Source organism: Prionailurus bengalensis, chromosome A3 (genome assembly GCF_016509475.1).
Source record: "Prionailurus bengalensis isolate Pbe53 chromosome A3, Fcat_Pben_1.1_paternal_pri, whole genome shotgun sequence".
In the NCBI taxonomy this organism is placed as follows: Eukaryota; Metazoa; Chordata; class Mammalia; order Carnivora; family Felidae; genus Prionailurus; species Prionailurus bengalensis.
The window spans coordinates 137,010,896-137,025,621 of NC_057354.1; positions in this window are offsets into that span (position 1 = coordinate 137,010,896).

Consider the following 14,726-nt stretch of genomic DNA (forward strand, 5'->3'; position numbering starts at 1 on the left):
CTTTTTGAGAGACCCAGTTTCACCCCTTCAGTTAGACAGTGTCAGAGCTGGGACTTACAGCCGTGTACCTTTGCGTCACCTTGCCCTGATTTCTTCCCAGTCCATTACCGGACGTGTCCCCCGCCATCTTGGACCCGATGCCTGTCCAAGTGAGGGTCTCCTTTCCTACCCCTCGAAAGCCCTATTCTCTTCCTGAGTGTCTTTGTCTCTCTTCCTTGAGAGTCCCTCCCCTTTCCCGTGTGGGTCAGCATCTAAACATGCTTCCTTATCCTTCCAAGTGTGTTATGATTCCAAGTCCAGTTTCCCTCCAGCTATCAGCCCAGCCCTCCTCTGTGTCTCAGCCCGAACAGTGGGTAATGCTGTTCCCCCGCCATATTTATCCCTCACTTTCCACGTACTCCATGGGCTCCTCAGTGTGCCTTCCACCCTGACTCTACCACCAACAGTGTTTCCTCTTGGGTTTCCAGCAACTTCTTCGGTGCTGCGTATCAAAGACATCCTACGGGATGCCTCTGACACATTTTATTTGTTGGACTCTCCTCACTTGAGGAGACTGGCTTCTCCTCACTTGAGACACTGGCTTCTCCTCACTTCAGTCAAAATGCAGAAACCCTCATGAGTACCTTTGAGTTTTGTAACAAATTCATTCCCTGAGTATTTCCACCTGCACGAGTTTCTTCAGTGACCTTCTATGTTCTGGTGGGCTTCCATGACCACTGTTGAGGGGTAATCTTCTGAGCTCTGACCTGGATAGTTGCCTGGTCCCTGCAGCACCCCCAAACACATGCCTCACAGGCTTTCAGAGTCAGCGTGTGCGAAACTAACTCGGAATCCCCCAGATCTCCTCTTCTTTCAGGGTAGTCCACTTGAACAACGGCGCTACCCGCTTTTTTCAGTTGTGACATAAAAACCCAAAAGTGGATCTTGACTCAGTACTCTTTTAAAAAAACTTTTTTTGTGTTTATTTATTTTTGAGAGAGAGAGAGCACACACAGGGGAGGGGCAGAGAGAGAGAGGGAGACACAGAATCTGACGCAGGCTCCAGGCTCTGAGCTGTCAGCGCAGAGCCCGACGCGGGACTCGAACTCACGGACCTCGAGATCGTGACCTGAGCCGAAGTCGGACGCTCCACCGACTGAGCCGCCCCTTGACTCAGTACTCTTACTATCCTTCCTACCTCCAGCCCCACCAGCCTCCAAACTCTGCCGGTTCCATCACCTCTAACGGGGCAGGGGCTGTGGAGTAGAGGTGGAGATTTTTTTTTTTAAGTTTATTTATTTATTTTGAGAGAGAGACAGAGCACAAGAGGGGGAGGAGCAGAGAGAAACAGAGAGAATTCTAAACAGGCTCCGCACTGTCAGCATAGAGCTGATTCAGGGATCGATCTCACGAACCGTAAGATCATAACCTGAGCCCAAATCCAGAGTAACACACTTTAACCTACGGAGCCCCCCAGGCTCCCCTCAGAGGTAGAGATTCTTGAAAAACAACTCCCCTGTCCCAACTTTTGTCAGCAACTTTTGTTGCTGTTGTTGTAATTTTGGGAATTCCGTGGTGTTTCGAGATGAGAAGCCCTCGATGTCTAAACAACTGTATCAAAAACACAGTGGGGAAGATCCTTATCAGTTTAAAATGAAAAAAAGAAAAGAAAAAGAAACACACATACTCCTTGGAGACAGTAAATCTCCTATTTCTGCTTTCCTGTCTGGGACACAGAGACACCTTCTACTTTGTTTTGAACATGGCCTTGGGGGGGGGGGAACCTCACGGCTAATTTCTGCTTCTTCGAATTGAAAGCTGTTTGAAGTTTTTTTAACATTAAGCGCTTATATTTACTAAAGGAAATTCCGCGGATGGACACCAGATCCTTTTCTGATTGTATACGTTATAGAAGGCACGTCTAAATCATGATGATTTCGAACGGAGAAAGAGCGGCCAGAAGCGTCGTTAGGTTCTGGATGAGAAGGTGGGGAGTGAGACAAGCCTCCTTATGCGGAGCTCGGTCTGCACCCCGGTGGGGGGGGGGGTGCGGGGCAGGAGCTAAAAGACCCAGAACCTGAGGACACGGAACCACGTCGCACGGATGTGGACACGCTGTGTGCAGCTTCCACAGAGTTAACGTCTACAGTAAGTAGTGGTGACGCCCCCTCGATGCCCTCCTGTCCTCAACTAAGAACCGGCCCAGCGACCTGGAGTCCCGGTGCTGGCAGGGGAGGGGGAGGCTGCCAGGGAGAGGGGGGGCGAGGCTGAATGTGGGCTCACAGGCAGAGCCCCTGCCTGACACGCACAGTTAAGTTATCCTGAGCAGATTGGATGGTTTCCTTTTGTTTTAAGAAAAATAACCTTTTTTTTTTTTTTTGGTGGCCAGTGAATTAGTCCAATTAATAATGCACAGGATTCCCCTTTTCTTCAAAATGGAAAAAGTTAGGAGCGTCTGGGGGGCTCGGTCAGTGGAGTGTCAGACTCTTGATTTTGGCTCAGGTCATGATCCCAGGGTTGTGGGATCAAGTCCGCACAGATCCATGCTGCGGGGAGCCTATTTAAGATTCTCTGTCTCTCTGTCTCTCTCTCTCTGCCCCCCTCCCACTGGCACTCTCTTTCTCTCTCTCCCTAGAAAATAAAACAAAGAAATACACATGAAATTTAAAAAAATGGAAAGTTTTAGGAATAACGTGTCCCCCAATTTGCTCTTCTCAGTTTAAAGCAACCCGACGAGCCTGATGGGCTTTGATGAGCTCCCTTTTCCGGTCCACGTGTTAGCCGGGTCGAGAATGCGCTGCCTTGGGAATAGTCTTATTTTTGCAAGAATATTAATAAGAAAGACTCGAGCGGGGAAGGCCCCAGATGTCTGTGGGTGGTGTTTGGCCTGCGCCGGCAGCTTAATGATGAACTAATCCTCCAAATGGACATGTGATCATCTGCGTTTTATGGCGCAGTGAACGGGGGGCGGCCCCGGGGAGGTCGGGGCTCTCCGCTCCAGGCTTAAGACTCGGGCCCTAGGGACTGCTCTGCATTTTAGAAGAGCCACTTGCCGTCGCTGGGCTCCGTGCACCGTGCGCGTGGAGGTGGGCTCCGGGAGGCCGGGCTGCTGGCCGGCCAACACCATCCCTACTCTCCGCAGGCGCCCAGGTCACTGGCTAGTCAACCTGGATTCGAATACAGGTTGTTGCTCAAGCCCGCCTTCCTGCCCCATCACACGGCCGCCGCGGTGGTTGAAGGTAGCATGACCCAGGGCGCTGAATGTCGGCAGTGACGCAAGGTCCGGAAGGAAAACGTGTTAACACGTCAGGACGTGCGGCAGTCGCCTAATCCAGAACCTGCCACCGAGGTTAGTGGCCCCTGAAGCGTATTTCTCGCATAGGATGCTTTGGATACGTGGGATGAGCCCTCAAAAAGTCTGGGATGCAGTCTGAGGTGCTGTGGGAAGGACCTGACTCACGTCCGTGCAGAGTCTGATGCTCTGCACGATGAGGCTCCGGCCTCCGCCTTCCTCCCTCCACCCCTACTCCTTCGCAGGACCCTCCGCTCCCTCCCCTGCCTGCAGGATCCGGGCCCTGGGTGCAACCTGTCACTCAGTGACGCTGCAGAAGGAAATGGGGCTTTTCTGGGCAAGCAGCCCTTCATAGACCAGAGCGTTTTTTATTTATTTGTTTATTTTAAGCTTGGAGGGAGATCGACAGCAAGGGAGCCAATGAGAAGCAACAGGTCCGGCCAGAGGAAGCCGGTCGGCTGAGGTCAAGGAGGCCGGCCAGGAGGCGGGGGGCTCTGGGACAGAGTGACTGAGGGGCGCGTGAGGTCACGGTCCGTGGGGCCGAGAGCTTCCCCGGGAGGGTTCTAACCAAGTGCAGGTGGCCGAGGGGACGGGTGGCTCTGGAGGGTCCCCCGATGGTCTGTGGCACTAGCCCCGGGTTCTTCCGAAGCTGGACGGTCCCTCCCGTCTTTACCTCGGAAATGCCCAATCGCAACAGTTCATCGTCAGGATCCAGGAACCCCGAGCTCCCCAAACGAGGCGGCTCTCGGTCTGTGTGTGTCATGAAAAAGTCAGATCTGTATCAGCTATCGGGAGCTCTTGCCTTGAGGGAATATTGGTTATTCTTTGGGGCAATGACAACATTTTTTGCCATCATCCTCCGGAATGTCACGGACACTCTATGTTCCCAAAGCCTTCCTTCTTCCGCGGGCCGTTTCTTTCCATCTCTCTTTCTCCTCCTCCCCTCCGCCCTGTCTTCTCCTCCCTCTTACTATTCTTGGCCTCCGTCACCCGAACCACTGTTGGTTCTGGTCCGACGGGAAACGTTTTCCATGTGACCGGAGTCAAAATGTGGCGTGGTTTGATTATTTTGCCTCTGGAATGAAGCAAGCCTTGGCCTTGGCCTCTCACCCCAAGTGGAAGACGTTTATTTGACGTGATGACGACGTTCGACTTCGGGAGAGGCGGATCTGTCATCAAGGCAAAAGCTTCTGCACATCAGACCGGTCGGGAAAGCAGGGCTCGGCCAATTCCATGCGCCGTGTTGTCCCTATACATTGTCTTATACCGAGGATTTCAGTCGAGGGACATAAATGAAAGGTGTATCTGGCTCGTCATTTTGAAGCAGAGAATTCAGTTCTTGCTGATCCTTTTATTTTTTTCTGAATTAAAGTTTTACTTGAGCCCGTGCTGTTCGCTAGCTAGCTGTGTGTCCCTGAGCAAGTTGATCTACCTCTCTGGGTTTGAATTTTCTTTTATAAAACATGAGGGTTAGAGAAGGGTTCCCCAGTCCCTCCCAGTGTGAAATCTGTGACTCCACTAAAATAACGGCAGTCTCCACTGCTTTCCTTCAAGTCCTTTATTGTCATTTATTTGTGATTTTTTAGTTAATTATTAATTTAATAAAATTATTAATTTTATTTTTGAAGGAGAGAGAGACAGAGCATGAGCAGGGGAGGGGCAGAGAGAGAGGGAGACACAGACTCCGAAGCAGGCTCCGGGCTCTGAGCCATCAGTACAGAGCCCAATGCGGGGCTCAAACCCACGAACCGCAAGATCATGACCCGAGCCGAAGTTGGTCTCTCAACCTACTGAGCTGCCCAGGTGCCCCTCCTTCAAGTCCTTTAAAAAATGTGTATTGGGATTTCAGAACCTCCCCACGCATACCACTTCCCATGATGCTGGTGAGATCCGTCCGGAATAGAGCCACCAAGGCTGGTCCTGGAAGGAGACAGACTGTCTTCAGGTTGCTCTCAGTTTCCTTCCTCCTTATTATCGCTCTTCTTTCTGCAGGCCCATAGAAAGAGGGTGTTAATTTTCCCTGCACCTATCTGTTACCAGATTTTGGAGTGATATTTGCCAAAAATATCACACATATTCTGTTTCGAGGACCTAGAAATTTGATTGGAAGTTCTCCATATCCAGAATATCCAGAATATTGGCTAGAGTTGATGGATTTGCATTTCTTTATCGTTCCTTAGACTTTCCCCCCTGACCTCCGCTTGAATATCCCTTGTATCACGGCTTGACCGTCACCCCTGTGAGGAATGCCTGGCATGACCCCAGCTGGAATACCCAAGAAATTTCCGGGAAGCACCTGTCAAGCAAAAAGTAAAGGTTCATCCATCCATGTCGATTTTTATCACCAGGTTTCCCCAAGCCCCACGGAATGGTCTGAGCTTCTAAGACAGGAAGACGCATTTTTCTCGTCCTCGGGAGGACTCTCTCACTTCAGAAGATCCTGACAAATAATGGATTCTGGGATCTACGTCTTATCTGCTAGCTGCTACTCGTTGAGTTGTGCCAAAGTGCCAGGCGCCGGGTTAGCCACGTTGCTCGACAAGTCACATACATAGTCTGTACCTTTTGAGTAGTTCTCTACAGAGATTGCCATACCAGCCGAAGATGCACAAACCAAGGCTCCGGTGTTACCACAAGCTTGGAAAGTTGTTCTTACAGTTGTTCTATGGGCACTGGGATTAGAAAGCAGGCTATTTCAAACCTCGTGCAACCATGCAAGGAGTCCTCCCTGGGGTGGAACATTCCATGAGGATCTCCTATCGTGGCTTTGAAGGAGGGCCGTAGAAGCAAGTGGGGACATCTCGGAGCAAAGCGGTAATACAGGAGCAGGGTTTGGGAGGTCCCGAGTTTGTGACTCAGTCTGCTAGGCCACCGTTTTTACTTTTATGAAATTATTGGAACCTCATGGTGAGGGAACCTGGCTCACAGTCGGTCAGTAAAGCAATGCACAGAATTTTAGTTAGCTCCTGGGGGGCAGAACGACATAGAGAAATTGGAGAGGAAGATGGGCGGGCGAGGTGTTTAGTGTGCATATTACATCCATGTAAGAAATTTACAGGGAGTTACACAAAGTGCGGATAAATTTGTGAAATATATCCGGGCCTGTTCTGGGGATTTACTTAGTGCCAAGCACAGAGGCAGATGCAAGGCATAGAGGCATGGCTAAGACAAAGTGTTTCCCACTGAAGGGTTGGTCTAGTACGGAATCCAGAAAGGCCCTACAGAGACAGAAAGAGAGAGATTTGAGCGTGGGCTCCATATGTAGGTATCGGGGGGAGAACCAGGGCACCATGCTTTGCTGGCGGGGGAAATGGTGTAAGCTCAGGCCCAGGAAATCTTGAGGAGATGAGGGGAAGGCTTGAATACTTAGAATGTGGGGGGTGCACGTGTCGGGAAGGCGTGGGAACCACAAGCAGCAGGAGAGCAAGCTTCACAAACAGGGACGTGTCAGCCCTCCACGGGCACCGCGTCTGCTGAATTCCCGAGGCACGTAGTAAGCTTGGATTTAAGGGGTGAAGAGACAGGCATCATCTTTCCATATAGTTCCTGCAAAATTACATTAGAAAGAGGACTCTGGAGAAGGAAGGCAAGAACCCATGACCGTTATGCGATCAGGCGTGGATAATGGGGACCAGCACTGTCCAATAGAACATTCGGCAATGATGGGAGTGCTGTTCAACACTGTTGCTGTAGCCACATGTGACTACTGGGCCCTTGAAAAATGTGAAATGTAACTATGAATCTGAATTTTAATTGCATTCAGTTATAATGAATTTAAATTTCAATGGCCACGCTGGCTAATGTTTACTGTTTTAAAGAGTGAACAGCACGTTCAAACATTTTTGACCGAGTCCAGCTTCTGAAATTTTATTTGTAATCTTCCCAGTGTTAATTTGAGCAGGAACTCAGTTTTCTTAAGCATCGGCAGCAAAGAATGTCCCCTTCCCACAAAGGACTAGTCATTTTGAAGTTCTCAATCCTGAGAAATGCCTTTTATCTCCTTGAAGCTTCTGGCGATGGCTGTAGTCTCTTGTAGGTCCCCTGATGGCGTGGCAACATGAATGCTGGGCCACATGTTTAGGACACTGATGACTTCTATGTCAAGAATCTCTCGGGGCGCCCAGGTGGCTCAGTCGGTTGAGCGTCAGACTTCGGCTCAGGTCATGATCTTGCAGTTCATGAGTTTCGCCCCACGTCGGGCTCTGTGTTGCCAGCTCAGAGCCTGGGGCCTGCTTCAGATTCTGTCTCTCTCTCTCTCTATGCCCCTTCCCTGCTCAAGCTCTGTCTCTCACTCTCTCAAAAATAAATAAACATTAAAAAAAAAAAAAGGAAAGTTGATTTTATGTATGTAGCAAGGCAACAGGAAGTGTGTGGTGTAATTCTGTAGTTGGGCCAGCTGTGTGACCAGAAGTGTCTTTCACAGAGAGAGATGGTGGTCTCAGGAAAAGTTCAGATTTGGGTGGAAGATCAAGAGCTCAATCTGGGGTAAGTTAAGTCCAAACTAAGTTGAACACACAAGAGCCGTGTGTTGAACAAAATGAGTCAAGTGGTCTATTCCCACGCTGTTTAGTTGTCTGACCTGCAGAAGGAACGTTATCGCACCTGCTGTCCCACCCAGACACGTGACGATCGGACGACCCCAGCCGCGTGAAAACTCAAAATAGTCAATGTTTATGCGAAGGTAAAGTGACGTGATTTACTTTATAGACAGGACATTAAATATTTTTCCCGGAGATGCCTTTTTGAGTTTATCGCATCTCCCGCTGCTAACGCAACTGACGTGTGTGCTTAACCCTCTTGGCAATGGTAACTCCCTTTTCTCTTCTCAATCGTGTCTTCTGTGGCTTCAGATGACGCGGTAAAAAGGAAGCAGGGGTCATCATTTTAGTATGCAGATCATCAGTTTACCAAATCAGAAATAGTGTTCAGTTTCTAAGCTACTATTTTTAGACATTCTCTTATTTAATCACCCAAACACTGTGTGAGGTAGCAGCCTATTAGGCATAGAAGGTGGATTAGCCTTCCCACGTTATACATCAAAAACTGATACGTAGCAAAGTGCATTGTCCAAAATCATACATAAGGAGGTAGCCAAGGCAGGACTTGGACCCACATCCTATGAATTTAAATCTTGCCTTCCACGAGTTCTGTCTTACCTTCTGGAACCTCCAATCTAAATTTTGTGTGCAACGCTGAGAGCAAGGGAACCTCAAAATTCAGAGAACTTTCATTACAAATATTTCGTCTGCTTTGACATTCTGATGTCCAGAGTGCAAAATGAAACGCCTGCCTTCACCCCAAACAACTCCCTTGACCGTTAATACCAGAAACCTTACAATGGCGGTTTCAGACTTTGGCCGAAGCCATTCAGCGATCCTCCCCTGCCACGTTGTACCAAAAATTTTCCCGGGGCCAGCTCAGGCCAAATAATTTACTTTTAGTTATTGTGGATAGCGTACCTTATAGAAACCACACGTCGTCAGCACAGCCTTCTTATTGTCCGTTCTACTGTGTGCTGCTCTGTTCCCTGAAACTGGGTTGATTTCTTTCACGTACACATTGGCATCAGCAGGGAGCTGACGGGTCTCGTCCTGGTTCTTGAGCACCCGCTTTGTGTTGAAGACTGTGACCGAGCCTTCCCTTTTATTCGCCACTTCATTCTTCCAACACCCCTCTGGGTGGCCGTGTCACGCCCATTTTTACAGATGGGGGCACCAGACTCAGGGGTGGGTAATGTGGTCACCACCGCACAGCCGGTTAAGATTTCCACCCAAGTCTTCTCGTTTTCTGCTTTGCGAACGGCTTTACAGGAGACCCAGTATGGAGAGTCCAGAAAGACCAAAGCTAAGATATTCTGAGTCCCGGTCTATAACGTTGACCATATGAATTTCTGACGGTCCACCTTGTTTGACAAAAGCAGCAATTTCATAGGGATCCACCCCAGCGCTAGCATGGCGGTCCCCGCTGAGACTCCCGTTTCCGACCCAGCAAGTCGAGTCCCCGTTTCCCTAGGGGTTCTGTGTGTGCTCAGGCGGTCCACCCATCTGCCACTCTGGCCCCATCTCAGCCACTGATTAGAGAGGCCAGTGTGGTGCCCTGGTCAAAAGTGTTGATTATTTCCCTGGAATTCTCACAACGAATTACCATCATCTTTCCTAAATGTCTCACGATGAGATGGCTCTCCAGTAACTTAGCCTGGTTTCACCATGACGGTCTGGGTATTCGCACCGCACGAGTCTACCCTCCTTCCAAATATACCCGGTCTTTCTCTTCCCACTTAGGATGACGGGCACCGTGCACGGCCTTTACCGACTTCAACAGCATGGAGGAGAAAGTTGGTTTGGGCTTTGGAATCAGATAGACCTGGTTTGTGTTCATTTAGGTCCCCTTAGGGGCAGGCTTTGAAACAGAGTTTTGAGCATAAAGTTGATTTGGAAGTGATTCTAGGTATGAGCCCGGGTTGGGAGGAGAGCCAAGAAAGGGTTTGTTATAAAAAAAAAGTTACAACTACAGTTAACTTGTTTGGATCCTTTTGTGGAAATTGGAGAGCCAGCCAATGTAGACCACATGCCTCGGTGTCGATGGACCAGAGGGTCAAGGGCACTGGGGCAGCTACACAGTCAGATGTTAGATGAGCATCGGCTCAGGAGATACTCATTCTCTGGTGCTGCCAGCACAGTTTTGGGCAGACAGAGTGGGTTTTGGTAGCCAGAGAAAGTCCGCGGACACACATACATACACACACACACACACACACACAAAGCAGACTCTGAAGAATTTGGCCAGCTGTGCTGAAACACTCAGGAATTGGGAATATAGGTGTGGTGTCGACCCTGGTTTTGAAAACTCAGACTGCAGTGTAATGTGGCCTTGAGCAAACCTTTAACAATTCTGAGCCTCCGTTTGACCCATAAAACAGTAAAATAGTGATCGTTCGCTAACGATAGTGAAGAGGGAAATCACTGCATTTGTTCTGTATTCAGCAGAGACGCTCGGTGCATGTAAAGTCACATATTTTATCCCACGGGGGCCGTGCCTTTCGTACCGAATTTTTCTCGATGTCTGAATTCTATTCCTGAAGTCTGTGCATGAGAATCCTACGTCCTCCGCAGCTCCCTTAAATGCGACATTGTGAGCGGTTTCCATTGGGAAATGTTTGCCCCCTCTGGATCGGTGATGAAATGGTGACGTTCCTTGTTTTTGTTTGTTTGTTTGTTGGCTTGCTTCTGTTTTGAAGTTTCTTCCTGACCTGAATCGCGACTCCTCTAAGCAAATGGGTCTTTGTAAAGCTCTCATGTTTGGCTTTGTTTGGGACTAATTGCTTTTCGAGAGTATTTTCTACTGGGTCGGCACTGACCTGAAACCCGTAACAAAATGCAAAGACAAAAGGTCTCGGTGAATTTAACTTAGGCAGACACTGCGGCTCGAATTCAGTCAATATTGAGCCCTTAGTCCCCAGGTGGGGAATGAGAATGATTTGGGGGCTCTGGGGTAGGACGGATGACCCCGATGAAGGAGTGAATGAAAAGGCCTTCTCTTCCCCAAGCAGAATCCCAGGGGCAGGTGTACTCTGTACTCTGGAGCGTCCACACCACCATCCAGATCCATAGCAGTGCTGCATGGATTATGCAAACATCACAGACACAGTGGGTAACCAGGACCTGTGAGTCGTAGCAGAAGGGGGTTTAGACTGGGAGTTTATTTGGTTTGATCCGGGTAGATTTAGCCTTTTGCAACATCCAAGCAATTTGATCTTTGGATCTGGTCTAGACTTTGAAGTGAGACCGACCTTTTTTCACTCAGATTCCAGCTCTGCTCTTCACAAGCTGAGCCGATAACGTATCTCTCTGTCTTCATTTTTATATAAAATGAGAACAAAATTGTCTACTTTACAGGATTATTGGGAGGCTCAGAAATAAGTCTTATAAAATTTTTGGCACAAAGTCTGCACCCAATGGCATACAAACATTTCTATGCCTTTTAGACATTTGGGGTTAGATGGCCTGTATCATTTAAAAAAATTTTTTTAATGTTTTTATTTATTTTTGAGACAGAGAGAGACAGAGCATGAGCAGGGGAGGAGCAGAGAGAGAAGGAGACACAGAATCCGAAGCAGGCTCCAGACTCCGAGCCGTCAGCCCAGAGCCTGACGCGGGGCTCGAACTCATGGACTGTGAGATCATGACCTGAGCCGAAGTCAGACGCTTAACTGACTGAGCCACCCAGGCGCCCCGGCCCGTATCATTTTACACTCGACGCACCAAATAGGAAGTTGAATTACTTCTTCCCAAACAGACTTCTCTTCTGATTTTTCTTTTCCTAATACTTCCCCCCCTCCGCCCCACATTTTCCTGTCTTCCCTGCTGAGTAAATTTGGATTTTGCTGCTCTCTCTTTTCAGTCCTTCCCATTTAGTGAGATGCAAAGGTACCCATCACCAGTCACTATGTGACCCGCCCCCACTCACCTCCACCCTGCTCTAAAGTAATGGCATCTAGCAGTCACTCTGGATCATCACAACCACCCAGGGGAGAGTGGTCCTCCGCCCCCTCCAAGGGAAAGGCCAAAGGCCTGCAACTGACGTTCCGTGCTATTTCCTGTTTGCCAGGAGCCATGCAGTGAGCAGGGGTTTACAGCGAGTGGGCCTTCCAGAAGCAAATGCCAGTGACAGGGCAGAATCGGGCAGAAATCCCCTCAGAGGCAACGATGATTATTAAGGAAAGGACACATGATGCACGAGGATTAAAACCTCGTGAATTCAGACACTTGTGTGGAGGGGGCTAGCAAGAAGTTTGATTTCTACACTTCCGAAGCCTCAGAGCGTCAGACCCCGTCTCTTTGCACAGAGACGGAGAGCATGGTCAACACAGAGGAAGGCAGGCTGAGAGATGACAACTCACCGGGTCCTCGTAATGCCATTTAGCCCCTGGGTCAAACTTATCTCAAGATACAGGCTCTGTTTTGCTTAAGCCAGTGGTTTGGGCTTTCTGTTGTAATAATAATAAAAACAAAGCTAAATGAAATGTACAACATCAATGTATGCGGATGTTCAATACTGTAGGCTACACGCCATTGAATTAAACTTTTTTGTGACTTTTGAACGCCTTACTCTGGTCCACTTGCACATGGCGTCCTGCGGGCAGGAAGCGGCTACTGTCCTGTTGATGTGGCCACACTCCTTGGTCAGAAAGGGCCACTCGTTCAATCGGTGGCCAGCAGACCGTGTCCGGCTTGGAGTCTAGCCTTTGCTCCTTGCTATTGTCTACACCTGCACCGACTCGCCCTTCCCCCTCCCAAGTCAGCCAACCCTTTAAGGTTTAAGTTAATTGCTCTTTTGATCGGTTTCGCAGAGTGGGATCCCGAGATAGTACGGGAAGCCTGCGGTTTCTCTGATCGCCCCCTCTGAATGACCACAGCCTTTATCCCTTACTCAGCCCTCCCCAAGGCTATTTCTGCCTGTGGGTACCTGGTCTCCCGAATCCGATCATGAACTCCTTCCGCTTGTAGGTAGTCTTCTGGGTGGGTGAGTGTTAGTGCTCCACCCAAGGAGCTCAGTGCCTTCCTAGAGGGGCCAAGGTTGGGCAGAGAGGGTCTGTTCACAGGTGCACCCTGTTCCTATAGCAAGGAATTATCCTACCTGCTATAATTTTATAAAATATAATCATATAGGCTTTGTTTTTCTTTTTAAGCAATGTCTCTCACCGTTGGGATGTTCTACCAGTTGCGTCTGGAGGTGTACCAGTAGTAATTACGTTTTCCCAATCGACCGTCTCCTCCCCCTCTGTCTTAGGGCACACACACCCATGCTCACATACACTCACATACATCCACGCTCGCACACACGCTCACATGTGTGCACACACACATTCAAATGGCTAATTTACAAAGAGATTTTTCTCTATTTTAAGATTTACTACAAGGGTTTCGTTAGGCTTTGTCGCTAATAAATCCAATACATAATGAAAGTTTGAAGAGCCAATACATAGGAATTTAGACACTCAAGACCAGACGATCACGCTTGGTTTACCCGGGTGTTTTTTGATGCCTATGCTCATGACTGAAATATATCGCACGCATAGGAGTCAGTCATGATTTCTATAGTAACACTCTTCACAAGAGGATTATGTATGAATGAGCACTCCTCGATGCACGACAAAGAGTACTAGGACTTTCGAGGGCTCTACTAACTGAGCAAGCTTGAGAGCCCTTATTCTAGACTCAACGAATGTGACTTCACAGTGGAGGTAAGACGGGGTTCTGATGTGTTTCACAAGGTTCCCTGGGCAATGTGAAACATGAATAGTAAAAAAGCAATTACTTGTCGTGGCGTAAACCAAATGCATTATCTTATAGACAGATTTGTGACACTATATCTATATAGGCTATAGACTATATCTATATATCTGTATAATCTATATCTATATCTCTATATAATCTATATCCTATAGAGTCTTGTCCATCTCTGAGAAAACTTATTTTCTTGAGTATAGTGATCAAAAGCCCAAAGTATGATGGCTTGGGGCTGGGGTTGTTCAAAGGATAGCTTAGCCATTGTTTTGTATGAAATGCTGCTTTCGGGCAGTAAGAGGAATGAATCCTAGCGAAACCACACTTCCTCCGAGCATTTCCTCATTATCTACTTGGTTTTGAGAAGTATCTGTATTAGTAAACATGTTTTCTGCTGTTTCCTCAAGTTTGTAAAGAGTGAAGTCAGGGTATGGACTGAATGCATCTATTCAACACTTATGAGTGGAAACTTCACCCCCGCGGTGATGGTCTCGTGGCGGGGAGGGGGTGGCAGCTGTGGGAAGTGATGGGGCCCCCATGATGGGATTAGAGTCCTGACGGAAGAGGCCCCAGAGAGCTCCCCAGTCCTCTCTCTGCCATTGCGAGGACAGAGCGAGAAGACATCTATGAAAAAGAATTGGACCCTGGCCACTGCTGACACCTTAATCTTGGACTCCCAGTCCCCAAGACTGCAATACACAATTAATTGTTGTTTGAGCCCTCTAGTCTGTGGTATTTCTGTTATGGCAGCCTGAATGGACTAAGCCAATATGTGCATATTCTTGGGTGCAAACAAGTGTGTGTGTGTGTGTGTGTGTGTGTGTGTGTGTGTGATAGAATCAAGTGTATTGGGACTTGTTGCAGAGAAGGGGGCCCTCCAGCTGGTCCCGACCTTAGCTGTGGGTGAGCTGAAGTTGAGCTCGTTGGGTTTCCCTAAGGAGAAGACCAAATTCAGATACTAAAGCACCCCATTCCACATGGAGAGGGCATTGCACAGGACATTATCATGGCCGAAGCGAGGTGGCCGCCATCAAAGATCTCTCTCTGTTTCTTGTCACTCATCATCCTCCGTCTGGCACATGTGGACGCGCACATAAGCTCGGGGGAACTTGGAACATGTCCCGAGCGGAAAAGTCCTATTTTCCTTTTAACGGTGGGAAAACACCGTG